The sequence below is a fragment of the Salvelinus sp. IW2-2015 genome, linkage group LG36 (genome assembly GCF_002910315.2).
Source record: "Salvelinus sp. IW2-2015 linkage group LG36, ASM291031v2, whole genome shotgun sequence".
Taxonomy (NCBI): Eukaryota; Metazoa; Chordata; class Actinopteri; order Salmoniformes; family Salmonidae; genus Salvelinus; species Salvelinus sp. IW2-2015.
Genome location: NC_036875.1, coordinates 19,065,163 through 19,085,570, shown reverse-complemented (window position 1 = coordinate 19,085,570; position 20,408 = coordinate 19,065,163). Strand labels below are relative to the sequence as shown.

Here is a 20,408-nt window from a genome sequence, read left to right as displayed (position 1 = left end):
CTTTTGTTGTACAAGAACTGGGTTGTTTAGCATGCCATTTTCAGGGGAAATCTGTTTCATTGGGTGTTATTCTGTGACAACTTTTATAGTGTAATGCCAGGAAGTTTGTCCTGACCAAAGAATGTCAAGCTCGACAGACACACACACACACACACACACACAGGTTGATGCAGCAAGTCGTGACATTTATTTATTTTGTCCTGGTCCAGAGATGTTCCACCACACACAGAACTGCTTCCGTTTCTCTCTCTGATTGTGCGTCAGACTTACTCCCTGGGTCTGAGGGCATTGTCACAACAGCAGAGCAGGGCTTGTTATATATAACACACACACGCTTGGGCAAGGCAAGCAGGACAAGCAGTGATCACCCCAGCACATACTCGCTGCTCACCAGGCCAAAGGCCATGGACACGCACTCACTCACTCACTCACTCACTCACTCACTCACTCACTCACTCACTCACTCACTCACTCACTCACTCACTCACACACTCACACAAAGAGATCTCTTCAATCAAATCAAAAATAAATCAAATGTTATTTGTCACATGCGCTGAATACAACAGATGTAGACCTTACAGTGAAATGCTTACTTACAACCAACAATGCTTTAAGAAGTTTTTAAAAAAGTGTTAAGTAAAAAATAGAAAAMAAAATAAACAAATAATTAAACAGCAGAGGTAAAATAACAATAGTGAGGCTATATATAGGGGGTACAGAGTCAATTTGCGGGGGCACCAGTTTGTCGAGGTACTTGAGGTAATACTGTATGTACATGTAGGTAGAGTAAAAGTGTCTGCATAGATAATACACACAGCGTAGCAGCGGCATAAAAGAGGTGTCTGGGTAGCCCTTTGATTAGCTGTTCAGTAGGCTTATGGCTTGGGGTAGAAGCTGTTAAGAAGTCTTTTGGACTTAAACTTGGCGCCCCGGTACCGCTTGCTGTGCGGTAGCACAGGGACTATGGTCTGCTTGAAACATGTTGGTATTACAGACTCAGTCAGGGACAAGTTGAAAATGTCAGTGAAGACACTTGCCATTTGGTCAGCGCATGCTTTGAGTACATGTCCTGGTAATCTGTCTGTCTGAATGTTGACCTGTTTAAAGGTCTTACTCACATCGGCTATGGAGAGCGTGATCACACAGTTGTCCGGAACAGCTGATGCTCTCATGCATGTTTCAGTGTTACTTGCATCGACACGAGCATAGAAGTAAATTTGCTCGTCTGTTAGGCTCGTGTCACTGGGCAGCTCGCGGCTGTGCTTCCCTTTTGTAGTGTGTAATAGTTTGCAAGCCCTGCCACATCCGACGAGCGTCAGAGCCGGCGTAGTACGATTCTATTTTTGCCTGTTTGATGGTTCGTCGGAGGGCATAGCGGGATTTCTTAAGCTTCTGGTTTAGAATCCCACTCCTTGAAAGCGGCAGCTCTACCCTTTAGCTCAGTGCAGATGTTGCCTATAATCCATGGCTTCTGGTTGGGGTACGTACAGTCACTGTGGGGACGAAGTCATCGATGCACTTATTGATAAAGCCAGTGACTGATGTGGTGTACTCCTCAATACCATCGGAAGAATCCCGGAACATATTCCAGTCTGTGCTAGCAAAACAGTCCTGTTAACTTAGATTCTGACTCATCTGACCACTTTCTTGTTGACTGAGTCACTGGCGCTTTCCTGCTTTAGTTTTTGCTTGTAAGCAGAGAATCAGGAGAATAGAAATTATGGTCAGATTTGCCAAATGGAGGCGCAGGGAGAGGTTTGTATGCATCTCTGTGTGTGGAGTAAAGGTGGTCCAGAGATGTGTTTTGCCCTCGGTTGCACATTTAACATGCTGGTAGAAATTAGGTAAAACGGATTTAAGTTTCCCTGCAAACCTTTTCTAGGACACACGTCCGCTAGCGGAACCCCTGACAACATTCCGCTGAAAAGCGCAGCGCGGAAATTCAAAATATTTTTTTTGAAATATGTAATTTTCACACATTAACAAGTCCAATACAGCAAATGAAAGATAAACATCTTGTTAATCTACCCATCGTGTCCGATAAAAAAAAAAAAAATCTTTACAGCGAGAAACACAACATATGATTCTGTTAGATCACCGCCAAGTCCAAAAAACACAACAGCCATTTTCCCAGCCAAAGATAGGAGTACACAAAAGCAGAAATAGAGATAAAATGAATCACTAACCTTTGATGATCTTCATCAGATGACACTCATAGGACATCATGTTACACAATACATGTACGTTTTGTTTGATAATGTGCATGTTTATATCCAAAAATCTCAGTTTACATTGGCGCCAGTGTCAGAATGCCTCCAGAATGCCTCATGTTCAGAGAGCCACATCAAATAAACAGAAATAATATCATCATAAACTTTGTGATGAAAGATACATTTTTACATAGAATTAAAAGATACACTTGTTCTTAACTCTCACGAGTCACCAACCCTGATCCGGTAGCACCCCCCACCCCCCCCCCACTGAGTAGCATAGCTAGCATAGCGTCACAAGTAACTTGTAGCATCTAAATATCATTAAATCACAAGTCCAAACACCAGATGAAAGATACAGGTCTTGTGAATAAAGCCACCATTTCAGATTTTAATGTTTTACAAGGAAGACACAATATGTAAATCTATTAGCTAACCACTTAGCAAAGGACACGATTTTTTTACTCCCAATAGTTTTTTCCTGCGTCAGTAGCTATCACTAATTCGACTAAATAAAAATATATATTAGCCACTAACCAAGAAACAACTTCATAAGATGACAGTCTGATAACATATTTAGTATAGCATAGTTTTTTTTGGGAAAAATGTGCATTTTTCAGGTATAAATCACAGTGTCTACATTGCAGCTGCAATCTGAAATAGTGCTGACCCAGCCAGAACAATTACAGAGACCAACGTCATATAACGAATTACTCATCTTAAAACATTTCAGAAAAATACACAGCGTACAGATATTGAAAGCCCAACATCTGGTGAATCCAAACAATATTTCAGATTTATTAAATGTTTTATAACGAAAACAAAATGTAGCGCTAAATTAGCCATAGCTATACCGGGCAGATTCGGCTAGGCGCCCACGGCCAGTTCACAATGCACAACAGATATGATATAACATCGTAAATTGGGTCTTACTATGGCTGATCTTTCATCAGAATGTGATCAAAGTGTCCTTTGTCAAGATGAGTCGTTGGTTCCGTTCAGAATTGTTCCTTTCCCACTCCATTTATACACAGGTACTGGTCGGGGCACGGATCCTCAAACGTAAATAAAATCAGACAACGAAACACCACAAAAACTCCCGAAAAAATTCAAATAATCTGATTAAACTATATATTGAAAAAAAACATACATTACGATGATATGGTCACATGTATCAAACAAAATTCGACACGGAATAGTTTTCATCCATAACGCCAGCAAAACAGTACACAATCGCAGCTCCAACTCGTGCGAATCAGAAACCGGAAGTTGCGGTCACGGCCAAGAAATAGGTCTTAGTTCACGTCAGTACCAGATAAACAAGAATTTCTCCTCTGACGTCCTCTTGACACCCAGAGAAGGCAGAATGAAGTGTGTTTCTGGTCATAGGGGTCATGACCATATATAGGCAGAGCGTTGAAGCGAGCATAGACTTCTTGCATTCTACTTCTTGGTCAGGGAAAGTGCTGTCAAATGACTTGTGTATCACTCAGAGACAAAATTGAAACGGTTTTAGAAACTAGAGATTGTTTTCTTTCCAATGGTATTATTTATATGCATATAGTAAGAGCAATAATTGAATAAGAGGCAGTTTAATCTGTAGAGCAAATTATGCTAATGGGAAAATAGCACCCCCTGTATTCTCAAGAAGTTAATGCAACCGCTGTGTCAGATTTCAAAAAAACATTACGGATAAAGCAAACCATGTAATAATCTGAGACGGCGCTCAGATAGAAACAGATAGAAACAACATTTCTCCGCCATGTTGGAGTCAACAGAAATACGAAATTACATGATAAATATTCCCTTACCTTTGATGATCTTCATCAGAATGCACTCCTAGGAATCCTAGTTCCACAATAAATTGTTGGTTTGTTCGATAATGTCCATTATTTATGTCCAAGTAGCTACTTTTGTTAGCACGTTTAGTACGCATATCCAAAACGCTCGTGCAAGTCCAGGCGAACTTCGGACGAAAACTTCAAAAAGTTATATTACAGGTCGAATAAACTTGTCAAACTAACTATAGAATCAATCTTTAGGATGTTGTTATCATGAATATTAAATAACATTCCAACCGGAGAATTCCTTTGTGTCCATAGAAGTAATGGAACGCAAGTCGATATCATGTGGAATGCGCGTGACCAGGACCTGGCACTCTGCCAGACCACTGACTCAAACAGCTCCCATCCGGCTCAACATCACAGTAGAAGCTTCATTCAACGTTCTACAGACTGTTGACATCTAGTGGAAGGCGTAGGAAGTGCAAACAGATCCATATCCCACTGGGATTTCAATAGGCGATGAGTTGAAAATCGACCAGCCTCAGAATTCTCACTTCCTGTTAGGATTTTTTCTCAGGTGTTTGCCTGCCATATGAGTTCTGTTATACTCACAGACATCATTCAAACTGTTTTAGAAACTTCAGAGTGTTTTATATCCAATAGTAATAATACTATGCATATATTAGCATCTGGGACAGAGTAGGATGCAGTTCACTCTGCTTGCTGCCTCCTATCCCTAAAAAGTTAAAGTCCCTGGCTACTAGGAGCGCCGCGTCTGGTTGAGCGTTTTCCTGTTTGCTTATGGCCGTATACAAGAACAAATTCTTATTTACAATGACGGCCTTCCCCGGCCAAACCTGGACGACGCTGGGCCAATTGTGCGCTGCCCTATGGGACTCCCAATCACGGCCGAATGTGATACAGCCTGGATTCGAACCAGGGACTGTAGTGACGCCTCTTGCACTGACATGCAGTGCCTTAGACCGCTGTGTCTGTGTGTGTGTTATCTATTTAATTGTACTAAAATGCTTAAAAGGCCGCTAAATATTATAAGTATCGGTGTCGTTTTTTTTTTTACCAAGGAAAATATCGGAAATCGGTATCGGCCAAAAATGTCATATCGGTGCATCCCTACCTATGGTATTATTGTTGAAAACAAGTATATGTTGGAACTGTTGCTTTTAAAATACAAGTAATCTTTTTTATTCTGAACTGGAATAAACTGATTGAAGCAAGATGCTTTTTGAGGCAAACACACACACAACACCACACACACACACACACACACACACACACACAGTTCTGGGGATGCTCATCTGCAGCAGAAAGCGGTCTACCGCCTGACTGAGAAAGCAGTAGATATTCTGATCCAGTTTTGGCACCACATACCTATGCGAGTCAGGGTTCTTAACTCTGACGTACTTAAAAGAACAAGTACAGAAACAGGCTAAAAACCGAAGCCCAGAATAGACCTGCTTGTTGAAAACTTCAACCAGCCACACACCTCTTATTAGGAGTGTGTTTGTTTGTTTGTTTTCTGGTCTACATCTGTGTGATGTGATCAGTTTATTCTAGTTCATAATAACAATGATGTATTGTATTTTAAGTCACAGTTCCAACAATCATTTCTACAGTAAGATGTACAATAGGCCTGACCATTTTCATCTGTACTGTTACTTAGGGTTGCACGATCAAACGGAGCCTGTGTGTGTTCTGTTAGATATCTGTGTGTTGCGATCAGATTCTTCCAGTTCAGAATGAAAATTACTTATTGTATTTTAACAGCAACAGTTCCAACCTAGACAAATATGTAACAGTGTTTTTAATGGGGAACAATAAACATCAATAGCTATTCATATGGGTATCTCATTTCATTGTTATTGTCTATATTGCTTTAGTTTTAGGCATAAGGGCAATGTTATGTACCCATATTTATGTATAGTTGCATGTTTTTCTAAGCTTGGGTCCTGTGCTGAAAAAGTTGAAAAACCCAATGGCTATTAGCAATGAGCAGTGATGTCATCTTCCTCAGGGCTTGAAGTACAGTTGCAAGGGTACACGACTGCCTTGTGTAGTCAGACGGAGGGCTGGGAGATATATCCAATTCATGTTTTTGCACGATATTCCAAATGCCTGTATCACAAGAATCACGTTTTTTTTGTATTTGTTTTTATGTGCGTTTCTTGTCCGCTTGTTCTCATGTCATCTTTTTAGTCTTGTCTCCTTCTTCTGTGCTGTGTGCACATTCCCATTTACACCAGAAATCTGCATATAATGACGAGATGCTCATTTCTCCGCCTTAACAATGGGAGTCGTTGTCCCAAAGGCGGGAAGGCAGGCGACAAGCTTAGGTCCAAAATAAGCCCATGGAAATGCATTGGGCTTCTTTTGGATCGATTTTGGCGAGAGAAACCTCTCTCTTCACCTCTTCCTCTCTGTTTATACACACACACCAAGCCCCTCCCCCTGCCACTCACACCAATTTAAGTTGAGAGATCACTTCTTCCTCTCTGACATTTGCATTTGAGGTTTGGCCCAACAGAATCAGTCATATAGACACCGAAACAAACACATTGAGACATTATTTTACTGTAATAGAGGTAGGGCTGTCCCCGACTAAAAAATAACTTGGTCGAACGAAGGTCGTATCTTGTATCGACCAATCGAATGGTCTAAATGATAAAACTTGTATTTTTTCATGGACACACCCTATGTGTTTTAATAAAATCAATTATATATGCATTGAGCTTGTCTGATGCAGGAAGCCTAATGGTTAGAGCGTTGGGTCAGTAACCGAAAGGTTGCTGGATCGAATCCCCAAGCTAACAAAGTAAAAATCTGTCATTCTGCCCCTGAGAAAGGCAGTTAACCCACTGTTCCCCGGTAGGCCTTCATTGTAAATAATAATTAGTTCTTAACTGACTTGCCTAGTTAAATAAAGGTTAAATAAAATAAATAAATACAATTTAAGGGCACTGTTTGATGACATCAGACACAAATTACTTGAGGGAGCCAGAGATCAAGATTGCCAGGAAATATACCCTCCTACTGGTTATTGCAGATCCTGCCGTTACTCTCCAACCTTTCTCATGTGGAATGGCAATTCATCTGACCATTTCTACCGATCTGCGTTGCGTGCCAGTTATAGTTTTCAGATGCACATTTTTGTGGAACATTTTCATTTCTTTTCAAGTTTTTTGTCTCAACTAATCCAATTGCGTGCAGAGCAGACACTACTAAAACAAGAGTATCAATGAACATTGATTTTGGAAGAAGTATGCTCAGTTTGTCTCGCGGCATTGCACGTACCACTAGCAGCATTTTAGCCAAAGTCTGTTATACTAGCTGTCTAGTCTTTTTTATAAATGTGCAATAATCATAACACACAATTATATAAGGAATTGTCAACTCGTTGTCATTCTGAGAAATAAGAGACCACCTTGATTTCAACATCGAAACAAGTGCTAGCAGTCTGGCATGCTGTTCAAACAGCTAGACGGACAGAAGGGAAAAAGTGGACAGTCTGGCATGCTGTTCAAACAGTTGGAGACGGACAGAAGGGAAAACGAAGTGGACGTCTGGCATGCTGTTCAAACAGTTGGAGACGGACAGAAGGGAAACGAAGTGGACAGTCTGGGCATGCTGTTCAAACAGTTGGAGACGGACAGAAGGGAACAAAGTGGACAGTCTGGCATCTGTTTCAAACAGTTGGAGACGGACAGAAGGGAACAAAGTGGACAGTCTGGCATGCTGTTCAAACAGTTGGAGCGAACAGAAGGGAAAAAAGTGGACAGTCTGGCATGCTGTTCAAACAGTTGGAGACGGCAGAAGGGAACAAAGTGGACAGTCTGGCATGCTGTTCAAACAGTTGGAGACGGACAGAAGGGAACAAAGTGGACAGTGCATGCTTCAAACAGTTGGAGACGGACAGAAGGGAACAAAGTGGACAGTCTGGCACGCTGTTCAAACAGCTGGAGACGGACAGAAGGGAACAAAGTGGACAGTCTGGCACGCTGTTCAAACAGCTGGAGACGGACAGAAGGGAACAAAGTGGACAGTCTGGCACGCTGTTCAAACAGCTGGAGACGGACAGAAGGGAACAAAGTGGACAGTCTGGCACGCTGTTCAAACAGCTGGAGACGGACAGAAGGGACAAAGTGGACAGTCTGGCACGCTGTTCAAACAGCTGGGACGACAGAAGGAACAAAGTGGACGTCTGGCACCTGTCAAGCTGGAGACGACAGAAGGGAACAAAGTGGACATGTCTGGCACGCTGTTCAAACAGTTGGAGACGGACAGAAGGGTTTGTTCATAACAATTCAAATGTTCTTATTAAATAGATCAAATTTGTCTATACTTGAAATATAAAGATTAGCTGGCTACTCACTAGCATGTGGGCTACTGCTTGAGAGATGATGAGACCTGTGTTCATTTTCTTAATACCTACCACAAGAAGTCATTATTAGTAAATGTGCATTATGCATAGTTCTGGTAAAATTTGGTAACAAAAAGGGAAGACAAATTGTTTTCGTACAGACTTCAATGCCAGATCAGTGCTTTATTTTTGATAAAATGATTAGTGGGCTTATATTTAGTGTAATTTCACACGCCCCTGAATTTCATTCAATTATTGCTGACGGTTTGAAATGCAGTTTTTTTACCTTTTCATTGTTCAACAAAGCTTATTTAGGAAAACATTTGAAATATGTAGATACATTTTTAGGCCATGTTGCCCGGCCTAGTCAGACCGTACAGAGATGGACTCTGTTACACATTGCTGAACTCTGAACTCCCTGAAGGCAGGCTGTTGCGTGAAGCCTGGAGACACATACCACATGTAATGCTCTGCTTCTTGAATCCACACACACACACAACACACACACACCACACACACACACACACACACACAACACACACACACACACACACGACCACACACACACACTTTCCCCCCCTGATAACAGGTGGTGAATGAATCTCTGCATGTCTGGCAGGACATATCAGTGTGGATGACGGATCACCCCTCAAGCTGAACCTCGCAAGACGGAGCTGCCTCTTCCTCTCGGGGAAGGACTGCCCGTTCCATGACTCGCCATCTCGGTTGACAACTCCATTGTGTCCTCCTCCCAGAGTGCTAAGAACCTTGGCGTGATCCTGGACAACACCCTGTCGTTCTCAACTAACATCAAGGCGTTGACCGTTCTGTAGGTTTTCATGCTCTACAACATTCGCCAGAGTACGACCCTGCCTACACGCAGGAAGCGGCGCAGGTCCTAATCCGAGGCCACTTTTGTCAATCTCCCCCGTTCTGGATTACTGCAACTCGCTGTTGGTGGGCTCCCTGCCTGTGCCATTAAACCCTACAATCATCCAGAAACGCCGCTGCCCGTCTGGTGTTCAACTTTCCCAATGTTCTTCTACAGTCACCCACCGCTCCCTCCGCTCTCTCCAGCTGCTTTCCAGTTGAAAGCTCGCATCCGTTACAGACACATGGTGCTTGCCTACGGAGCTGTGAGGGGAACGGCACCTCCGTACCTTCAGGCTCTGATCAGGCCTACACCCAAAACAAGGGCACTGCGTTCATCCACCTCTGGCCTGCTCGCCTCCCTACCTCTGAGGAAGTACAGTTCCGCTCAGCCCAGTCAAAAACTGTTCGCTGCTCTGGCACCCCAATGGTGGGAACAACTCCTCACGACGCAGTGTCAGCGGAGTTCACACTTCCCGGAGACACCTGAAACCCCACTTTTTAAGGAATACCTAGGATAGATAAAGTAATCCTTCTACCCCCCCCCCCTTAAAAGAGTTAGATGCACTATTTGTAAAGTGGTTGTTCCACTGGATATCATAAGGTGAATGCACCAATTTGTAAGTCGCTCTGGATAAGAGCGTCTGCTAAATGACTTAAATGTAAATGTAAATGTAGTTAATGTAGTAGAGAATAGTCATCCTTCCCAGGTTAGCCGCATTCCATTGCCGTGGAGGGATCACAGCAGTATCATCGTGCATTTATACGGAACAAAAATATAAACGCAACATGCAATTTCAAAGATTTTACTGAGTTACATTTCATATAATGAAATCAGTCAATTGAAATTAATTCATTAGGCCCTGATCTATGGATTTCACATGACTGGGCAGGGGTGCAGCAATGGGTGGGCCTGGTTTTGGCATAGGCCCACCCACTTGGGAGCCAGCCAATTTGTTTTCCCCCACAAAAGAGCTTAATTACAGACAGAAATACTCGTCAGTTTTATCAGCTGTCCGGGTGGCAGGTCTCAGACGATCCCGCAGGTGAAGAAGCCGGATGTGGAGGTCCTGGGCAAGCTTGGTTACACGTGGTCTGTGGTTTCTGGGATCTTTTATTTCAGCTCATGAAACATGGGACCAACACTTTACATGTTGCGTTTTACATTTTTGTTCAGTATATAATTACACATGTACATAAACGCATCATCACATTAATGATTGGTGAAGGTGTCCGATGTTTGAACCCATTGTAGTACCAGCCCCCGAGACCTCTTCAACCCTCTCCCATCTCCCCCCCCCCCCCTTTTAGGCTTCTACGTTTCTTAACTCAAACACGTAACATGAACACCCACACCCACGTGCACACTGGCCTGCTGCGTCTGTTCTCCCAGGTAGGCACGGCACCGGTACTAATGAGCAACAGCGAACAAGAGAGTTTGTGGCATCTGAAGCTAAATCTTCCCCAACATTGATTCTGAAGTTCAGACAATGTTTTCCCCCTATACGTGTTTGCTGTATGTGTATATGTGTGTGTGTGTGTGTGTGTGTGTGTTCAATTCAGCTGGCATAGTGGTCTCCATTGTGTTGAGAGACAGAGAGTTAGGTGGAGCTCTACCACTAAATCAGAGAACACATGCATCATGTTTTTGTTTTGACAGGTGTTTTAGCAGCCAATCACAGTGAAGAGGACACAGCTTGACCTGTACTAAATGGTAGGGTAAACAGTAGTGGGAGACTAACCTGCAGGTAACTGGACACTAGTGTCATCACATTTCCTCTGTGTGCTGAGTGTGTATAAGCTACAGCCAGCTGAGTTTACACTTTTAGCTAACCGTATTGCTTAAACCAGCAGATCTGTGTTCTGTTCCACTGTTTCTTACTCTTTCCTACATACCTGAGAGTTGTGCAGCGTGGAGGGGTTGTATAGGGTTGTGAAATGTAGAGGGGTTGTGCAGCGTGGAGGGTTATGGGCAGCGTGGAGGGTTGCTGCACGTGGAGGGTGGTGGAGGGTTGTGCCAGCGTGAGGGTTGTGGTAGCGTGGAGGGGTTGTGGAGTGGTTGTGCAGCGTGGAGGGTTGTGCAGCGTGGAGGGTGTGGTAGCGTACGAGTTGGTTGTGGAGGGTTGTGCAGCGTGGAGGGGTTTGTGCAGCGTGGAGGTTTGTGCAGCGTGGAGGGTTGGTGGTAGCGTGGAGTGGTTGTGGAGGGTTTGTTTGGCAGGTGGAGGGTTGTGTAGCGTGGAGGGGTTGTGAGGGTTGTGGGCAGCGTGGAGGGCGCGTGGAGGGCGTTGTGCAGCGTGGAGGGGTTGTGCAGCGTGGAGGGTTGTGTAGCGTGGAGGGGTTTGTGGAGGGGTGTGCAGCGTGGAGGGGTGTGGAGGGTTGTGCAGCGTGGAGGGGTGTGGAGGGTTGTGCAGCGTGGAGGGTTTGTGCAGCGTGGAGGGTTGTGCACCGTGGAGGGTTTGTGTAGCGTGGAGTGGTTGTGGAGGGTTGTTGTAGGCGTGGAGGGTTGTCCAGCGTGGAGGGTTGTGTCGCGTGGAGTGGTTGTGGAGGTTTGTGCAGCGTGGAGGGTTGGTGGATGTCAGCTGTGGAGGGTTGTGCATGCGTGGAGGGTGTGCAGCGGGGTTGCTGAGTGGTTGAGGCCGTTTGTTGAGTTGGAGCGCTGGAGTGGTTTTGTGGAGGGTTTGGGTGCAGTGGAGCTAGTGTTGTTGAGGAAGCAGGTTTGGGGTTAGTCAGCGTGGAGTGGATATTGGCGTGGGAGGGTGTGTAGTGATGCCGCAGATGGAGGGGTTGTGGAGCGTGGTTTGTGCAGCGGGGGAGGTTGGTGCGCAGGGTTTGTGAGCATTGGAGGTCGTTTGTGGAGGGGTTGTGCTATCGGGTAGGGGTTGTGGTTGAGAGTCACGTGAAGGGGTTGGTGGGGAGGGTTGGTTGCAGTGCAGGCTATTGGAGGGGTTGTGGTGGGATGGTTAAGTGCAGCGTGGAGGGGTTGTTGTTGTATGCGTGGAGGCGGTTTGTGGAGGGGTTTGTGTACATGGAGGGGTTGTGGAGGGGTTGGTGCAGCGTGGAGGGTTGGTGGCGAGCATGGAGGTTGTGGAGGGGTTGTGGAGGGTTGTGCAGCGTGGATGTTGTGTTAGCGTGTGGCAGGGTTGTGGAGGCGTTGTGCAGCAATGAGCGGTAGTGTCGGGGTTGTGCAGCGTGGAGGTGGTTGTAGCAGCGTGGAGGGGTTGTGGAGGGGTTGTGGTAGGGCGTGGAGGGTTGTGGAGGGTTGTGCAGCGTGGAGGGGTTGTTGAAGGGTTGTGCAGTGGTGGAGGTTGTGCAGCGTGAGGGGTTGTGTAGCGTGGAGGTGGTTGTGAGGGTTGTGCAGTGTGGAGGGCGTGGAAAGGGTTGTGCAGCGTGGAGGGGTTGTGGAGGCGGGTGCAGCGTGGAGGGTTGTGGACGGTTGTGCAGCGTGGAGGGTTGTGGAGGGTTGGTGCAGCGTGGAGGGTTGTGGAGGGTGTGCAGCGTGGAGGGTTGTGCAGCGTGGTAGGGTTGTGCAGCGTGGAGGGTTGTGGAGGGTTGTGCAGCGGTGTGAGGGGTTGTTGAGCGTGGGGGTTGTGCACGTGGGAGGGGTGGAGGGTTGTGCAGCGTGGAGGGTTTGTGCAAGCGTGGAGGGTTGTGCAGCGTGGAGGGGTTGTGTAGCGTGGAGGGGTTGTGGAGGGTTGTGCAGCGTGCCAGTAATCTTGTTGATGTTCAGGGGATGGGTTTTTACATAAGGCATGATTTCCTCCTGTGCTTTATTCATTCTGCTTCTCTGGTTGTGTTTCAGTCTTTTACTCAAGGCATCTAATCAGTCTAAATTCCAGGGTTAATACTGAGATGGCTCTCAAACTCAAATGCAACATTCTGTCTATATCGCACTGCCGTTACATAATAAGTGTTACCTATCCCAACCCAGTCCTTGAGGACCTCCACATTCCACGTCTTTGTTCTGTTCAAACATTAGCACACTTGATTTGACAAGTCAACTAATTGTTGTCATCAGAGAAATATGATACGTATCTGGCCCTGTATCAGTTCTTAGGCTGGGGCAACGTCTAGCTACTCTGTCACTCCTGTCCTTGCTGTTCCACCGAAAGGGAAAGTAATCAGCTCATGTTAAATCACACAGCTAACCCACAGGATGTCAGTGGAGGGGCTGGCCTTATTATGTGTTTCAGACGAGAAACATGATCTGTCTCTAAGCCTCATTAGTCAGCTGGGTCGGTGGGCTCCCTCTCTCTTTGCAGACTGACTACCCTAATTTGTTGTTCCTCTACTGGCGGGCTGGACAACAAACGCCATCATCTTTGCCTCGTTTTTTTGGTTTGTGTTTTTGAGATTGCGGTACACGTCCAGACTCAATTCTAACAATGTTCAGGCTGTAAAATCACTAGACTATTACGCTAATGATAATGGATTGCGAGTCTCAAAGTGCTTCACATTGTGTCTAACACTATTTGCACCTAGCTGGACCATTCAGATGCCCCAGGAGTCATATTTGCTCCAGGTGGTTGTGCCACAGAACCCCTTCCTGTACAGTCACTCACACCAACACAAAGAAGTTTGCATAAGTAAAGTGATTGTGAATGAGGATTGTGTTGGAGTGTGCTGGGGAGAGAGAGCGTAGTACTATAATCAATGATGATGTTCAATACAGTGCAGTGGCTTTAGCCCACAGATATTTCTGTTGTATTTTCCCCTTTGGTTGACCCTATGGCTGATTGCATTGACACTGTGGCACACATACACACACACAGGCATTTAACCGCACTCACAAACCACAGCGTTACTCCTCCAGACAGGACTAAACAAACAGATCTGTACATCAGAGCTGTTCTTTTCAGTCCATTGCCTGTCATTTGCTTTGTATTGTGTGCTTTGTGATGCTGTGCCCAGGGACATGGCGCAAGCGGCCAGACTGTCACCTCTCCGGGAGTAAAAATAGAGAGAACATGATTAACACTGTAGTCGGGTGCACTTCCATTGAAGCGGTAAGAAATGAACAAAGAAGGGGAGATAAACATGCCAGGAACTAAACAACGGTCATACAATAGAAGCCTGAGGTAGTGGGTCATGAAAAGGAAAGGGAGGGGTTGAGACTAGTAGTGTAAATAAATAGTCAACTTGCTCCAGCACCTATACCTTTTATTGGTTGACAACGTTTTTTAAATTCAGATTTCAATCCAACTCCGATCCGAATAGTTTCTGAGTGTACAGGCATAGCTTTATTACAAATATTTTTGTCCCAGCACCCCAACGTAAGTCATTTTTGTTTGATCTCCTATGTCATCGTTTCCCGAACTCTGTCCTTGGGACCCCAAGTGGTGCATGTTTTGGTTTTTGACCTAACGCTACACAGCTGATTCAAATGYTCAAATCTGGATGATTAGTTGATCATTTGAATCAGCTGTGTAGTGCTAGGGCAAGAACCTGAGTTTGGGAAACCCTGTTATGAGGTTATGTTTATAAATGTATGTTTAGAGTAACGGAATTCAAGGGTCAAATGATCTTTATGATGGACATATTTATGATGGATGAACAGGAGAGGTGGAAAGGGGGGGGGGGTGGAGGGGAGTAAGAGATGGTAGCGTGGGAGGTAATGAGAGGAAGGAAAACTCAGGAGATGTAGGAGCCATTAAATGGAGAAGAATAAGTATGGAAAGAATGAACAGAGAGCGAGAATAGAAGAGTAGCAGAGGAGAGAAAGGAGTATTTCAGAGGGGGGGACCAGTCCCAGTCTGACCAGTCTGATATAGGACCAAGTGGAACCATGGAAACTCACTAAACAATGTCTCTCCCACTCAGGGGAGGGAAAGAAATGACAGAAAATGAGTGATGTGAGAAATTGCTTGAAAAGCGGGAGTGAATGGAGGAAAGAAGTAGGGGGAGGACAGCGATAAAGGGAGCAATCCACCATTTCTGTAGTCAGCCGTTTAATGAAGATGGGCATAAGTGTGAAAGCGCTGTCCAAACGCTGTCCAAGGCCGCTGACAAAAATGTGGGTGGACAGAAGAACCCATGCTACTATTTTCTCTGTGCAGAGGAGAAAGATGGAGTGGGGAGTGATACTGTCAGAAAATAATCACGTCGCTGCTTTCTGAAGCACTGAGTGGGAAAGCGTTCACAGAAAGTAGACTATATCCTGATTTAGAAACTGTGTACACTGTACAGAAAATCTAGCAAATGTATTAGTTTAGCTTTTGATGTGTAACTTTTGTAGAGATGATAAGGAAGAGAAGGGAATCTGGCTATTTCAGTCTTACACTTACACTCTCAATCCAATCCACTTTGCCAAACAGGGTTTTGTCAGTGATATGGTTTAATCAGAGTTGCTTTGATCAGGACTTGCAAGAGCTTCGTTTGATAAGTCCTCCTGTATGATATCACCATGAAGTGGCTGGCTAAGTGACTGCAGGCGTGGGTCTCGTTCTGTGGTCAGAGCGTTCTGTCAGTAGCTTATCTCCTGAGGGTTTATTTTGAGTAGGCAGTTGAAAGGACGGCATGATGTCGTCTGCCTTCTGGACCTCCCTGAGCCATTCGGTCTGACATTTTTCACTCTGTCCTCTTTGATGACATCAAACATGATAGTAATTTTCCACCGCTCAAACTGAAGAGGAGCAAATACCAACCCTGTCAGAGAGATGGGCTTAGCCAACTGCATTGCATACCAGGGCAGGTGTGGAAAGAATGGTCTGGCATGACAGTGGCACTGGGCTCACTATAAAACAGGTCATTAACATTGACAGTGTTCCAATTCATTTGGCCCCGATGACGAGGGCTTTGACCTATTTTCAGCAGCCATTCACAACCAGCCAAAGCAGTCGGTTGTGGGTGCCTGTATTAGGCATTTTCAGATCACAGTGAACCGATTGGTCTATGCGAGTACCAGGAGCCGTTTCCGTATGCTTGTGTATTTTTTCAGGATGGTCCAAATGGATATTAACCAGCTTCCTACTCTGAGAAACAACTCAAAGCAAACAGCATCAAACAAATGAGAGTACTGGGAAAAGAAGGGAAGGAGGGGAACAGTTTGTTCCATTGGTTTTTCCTCTTACTGTGTTTTTGACCTGAATGCCAAACAGAGAACTGTGCCAGTCTTTTTCTCTTTTTTAAAAAACTTTTCTTTTCTTTAATCCTCTTTTACTATCCCTTTCTCTTTGTGTTGTGCTGAAAAGGCCTGGGAGCTTTTTTCTCTCCCCCTCAATGAGGAGCTGTGAAGTCCAGGCGGAATTCAACTCAGCATTCTGTCGCTCTTCTCTCCTTTTAACTCTCTCAATAGAGGGATGGGGGAGCAGAGACTCTCCGCTCCGCTTTATTCTCCCGCTACCTCCTTTTTTTATTTTACATTTGTTTACCTCAATGTCTCCCTTTCTCGGTTTCTCCCCGATTTATCCCTTAAAGACAACATTCGACAATAGCAGGCAGGCACACATGGCAATGCAGCTAACGCTAGATGGCTGTAGGGAAAGAGACTCAGTAATTGAATTAAGAGAGTTATACACTACAGCTCTGCCTGGAGACCAGAAGTGTGAGCTGTAACACATCTCGCACAGAACTGAGGTAAGCTGATAGTGTGTGACTGATGGTGTGTTTGCCGCCTGTTTGCGTGTGTGTGAGCGCCCAGCGAGGAGGATTGATGTGATTCTGAGTGGCATCCCCATCACTCTCCCTAATGAGCACGGTCATTGGGGAGACTGAATYATCATCGTGGATACGGAGGGAGGCAGGGCCATCACTCTTAGGGAGAATGAGTCAGTATTAGAATGCTGATAAATGGGGCAATAGGGAGAACGAGAAGAGAGAGAAGGGAGGGATACAGGTGGCTTATTGTAATACTCCTTTTGCCTGTCAGATCCTTGCAAATCTACACGAGTGTGTGCGGTTGATTTGCGATTGGATGTGTGTGTAATCACTTCCGCCCCATTATCGCCTGGGGACAAAATTGGTGTGTAACTGTGACATACAGCTGTTTTGTAAGCCACATTGGTTACACCTCACCTCACTAACTCACCCTTCTACATTCCTCCCAGGGCAAGGATAGGCTCACAGGCAAGATTTGACCTGCTCCCTCAGGCCTGTGAGGGAATCCTGTTATGCAGCTTTAGTGTGTGCAAGCAGGGTCACATTCACTGTATTTTAATGCTACAATGATAGGATAGGCTCAGAGGCCAGACTCATGGCACTACAGAGACTGTGACAAGAGTCTAGTAGGTCTGATATACTATACATTTTATTTATATTTTACTAGGCAAGTCAGTTAAGAACAAATTCTTATCTTCAATGACAGCCTAGGAACTGCCTTGTTCAGGTGCAGAATGACAGATTTTTACCTTGTCAGCTCGGGGATTCAATCTTGCAACCTTTCGGTTACAAGTCCAACGCTCTAACCACTAGGCTACCCGCCGCCCCAAATGACACACACATTTAGCTAAAACACCCGTAGACACTGCATTAAGAGATGAGCCTGTCCTGGATAGCATTCATGTGGGATAGTTGTGTAGAATTTCTTCAGTCTCTGTTCAGCCTCTCTGTGGATCTGACCTTATTGAAGTAGAGTTTAATATCCTGTGTTAAACGCCCGAGTCTCGGAGTAATCCATTTGCATTTATGAAATACAGTGGTCTATATCTGAAGATATAAATCTTTCCAGTGGTAATGGAATCTTTTATGTGGTGTAATTGTGTGGCTACTCTTCTCGTGAGTTATACGGTCCTTTGTGGCGGAGCTTCATCTGTGAATTGCCCTCATTAAAGAATAAAGTGTAGAAGACGATGTGAGAAAGGAAATGTATGATCCCTAGTGTGTCTCTCTTGTGGAACTGGATGTTTTATCATTTATCGCTGTGTGTGTGTGTGTGCCTGCCTGCCTGCCTGCCTGCCTGCCTGCCTGCCTGCCTGCCTGCCTTCCTGCCTGCCTGCCTGCCTGCCTGCCTGCCTGCCTGCCTGCCTGCCTTCCTGCCTGCCTGGAACACTCAACTCCAGTTTTTTGACACACACCCACACTGTAGCAGCATTCAGTTTTTCCCACTGGGTTGTTCCACCTCAAAAAGCACAAGAAAAAGTATTTTGACACCCAACAATGCAAAGTGTATAAAGCTGTCATCACGGCAAAGGGTGGCTACTTTGAAGAATCTCAAATATAAAATATATTTTGATTTGTTTAACACTTTTTTTGGTTAGTACATGATTCCATATGTGTTCTTTCATAGTTTGAGGTCTTCACTATTATTCTACAATGTAGAAAATAGTCCAAATAAAGACTGGAATGAGTAGGTGTCAAAACTTTTGATTGGTACTGTATTTCTCTATTAACATGCTGATATGCTGGTGCTTTTAGTCTTTATGTAAAAAAAAACTTTTGTTGAAAAAAAAATATAGGCTTATTGTGTTAAAAAAGGTTTGTCTAAAATAAAATGACATTGCTACATACATGGCTAAACCATGATTTCAGAAATGTTTTGTTATTCAACTGTTTGAATGTAGCGCGCCCCATTAAAAAATATGTATCGGTAGACCTACTCATGTAGGTATCTAGTTATTGTGGGTCAATCAAAGCAACACTACCGTCAGAGGCTCCATGTGTGGCAAGTGAAGTGGGAGATTTCCAATCAATGCTAAATGGAATTACAATTACGATAATAAGTTGGCTAAATGAGAAGGGGTAGGCTACAAGGATCAACCAACAGATAGGCTGTTTAATATGAATGGAGTTGTTGACAAGAATGCGGTGAGAGCAGCAAAATAGACTCCGTTAGTCTCGCTAGCTGGCTAACTAATTTAGCTAGATAGTGTAGCTAGCCTGGATTCTGTACATCGATTTGATGCAGTCAAGACAGACACTACCAGATGACATGATAATCTATTGCAGCAACAAGTTTGTCTATCTAACATGAGCGAGTTGGTGTGGCTACTTTCTCCCTCTCTATACCCTCAGTGTGAGACACACCTGTACCTGCTTCTCCCCACTGATCTGTACTGAAACAACAAGCAGAGTGCCTGTCCTGAGTCACGCAAGTAAGTCCCAAGTGAAGTGCAAAGAAATATATATATATTTGGGACTTACTTGTATATATATATATATATTTTAGATCCACTTCTCCTTAATGCAACCGCTGTGTCAGATATCAAAAATACTTTACGGAAAAAGCAAACCATGCAATAATCTACGTACGGCGCTAAGACGACAAATCAACCCAAAGAGATATCCGCCATGTTGGAGTCAACATAAGTCAGAAATAGCATTATAAATATTCACTTACCTTTGATGATCTTCATCAGAATGCACTCCCAGGAATCCCAGTTCCACAATAAATGTTTTTTTTGTTCGATAATGTCCATAATTTATGTCCAAATTCCTCCTTGTTGTTCGTGCGTTCAGTACACAATCTAAACTCTAGACGCGCGTGCAAGTCCAGCGGAAAGTACGGACGAAAAGTCCAAAAAGTTCCATTACAGTCTGTAGAAACATGTCAAACGATGTATCGAATCAATCTTTAGGATGTTTTTAACATAAGTCTTCAATAATGTTCCAACCGGAGAATTCCTTTGTCTTCAGAAATGCGATGGAACGCAGCTAACTCTCACATGAACGCGCATGGTCAGCTCGTGGCACTCTGGGAGAGACCTTACTCAATCTCCTCTCATTCGCCCCCACTTCACAGTAGAAGCATCAAACAAGGTTTTATAGACTGTTGACATCTAGTGGAAGCCTTAGGAAGTGCAACATGACCCCATTTCCACTGTATCTTGGATAAGCAAAGAGTTGAAAACCTACAAACCTCAGATTTCCCACCTCCTGGTTGGATTTTTTTCTCAGGTTTTTGCCTGCCATATGAGTTCTGTTATACTCAGACATCATTCAAACAGTTTTAGAAACTTCAGAGTGTTTTCTATCCAAATCGACTAATAATATGCAAATACTGAACCCAACCCCAAAGAAGTTAAAGAAGCAATAAAACTGGCCTTCTTCAGACTAGTTGAGTATCTGGAGCATCAGCATTTGTGGGTTCGATTACAGGCTCAAAATGGCCAGAAACAAATAACTTTCTTCTGAAACTCGTCAGTCTATTCTTATTCTGAGAAATAAAGGCTATTCCATGCGAGAAATTGCCAAGAAACTGAAGATCTCGTACAACACTGTGTACTACTACTCCCTTCA

At 44.5% G+C, this 20,408-nt stretch overlaps 1 protein-coding gene across 2 annotated transcripts in view; it reads left to right on the top strand.

The window, feature by feature from the left end:
• The window catches only part of LOC111959412 (cytoplasmic protein NCK2), a 48,827-nt gene that overhangs the window by 7,818 nt on the left and 20,601 nt on the right, over positions 1-20,408 (top strand). The window contains exon 2 of one of the 2 annotated variants that reach the window (XM_023980929.2): positions 19,185-19,264. The exons of the other annotated variant lie outside the window; for it this stretch is intronic. The gene's annotated coding sequence lies outside the window, so the exon portion shown is untranslated. The remainder of the gene's footprint in view (positions 1-19,184; positions 19,265-20,408) is intronic. 2 annotated transcript variants of the gene reach the window in all.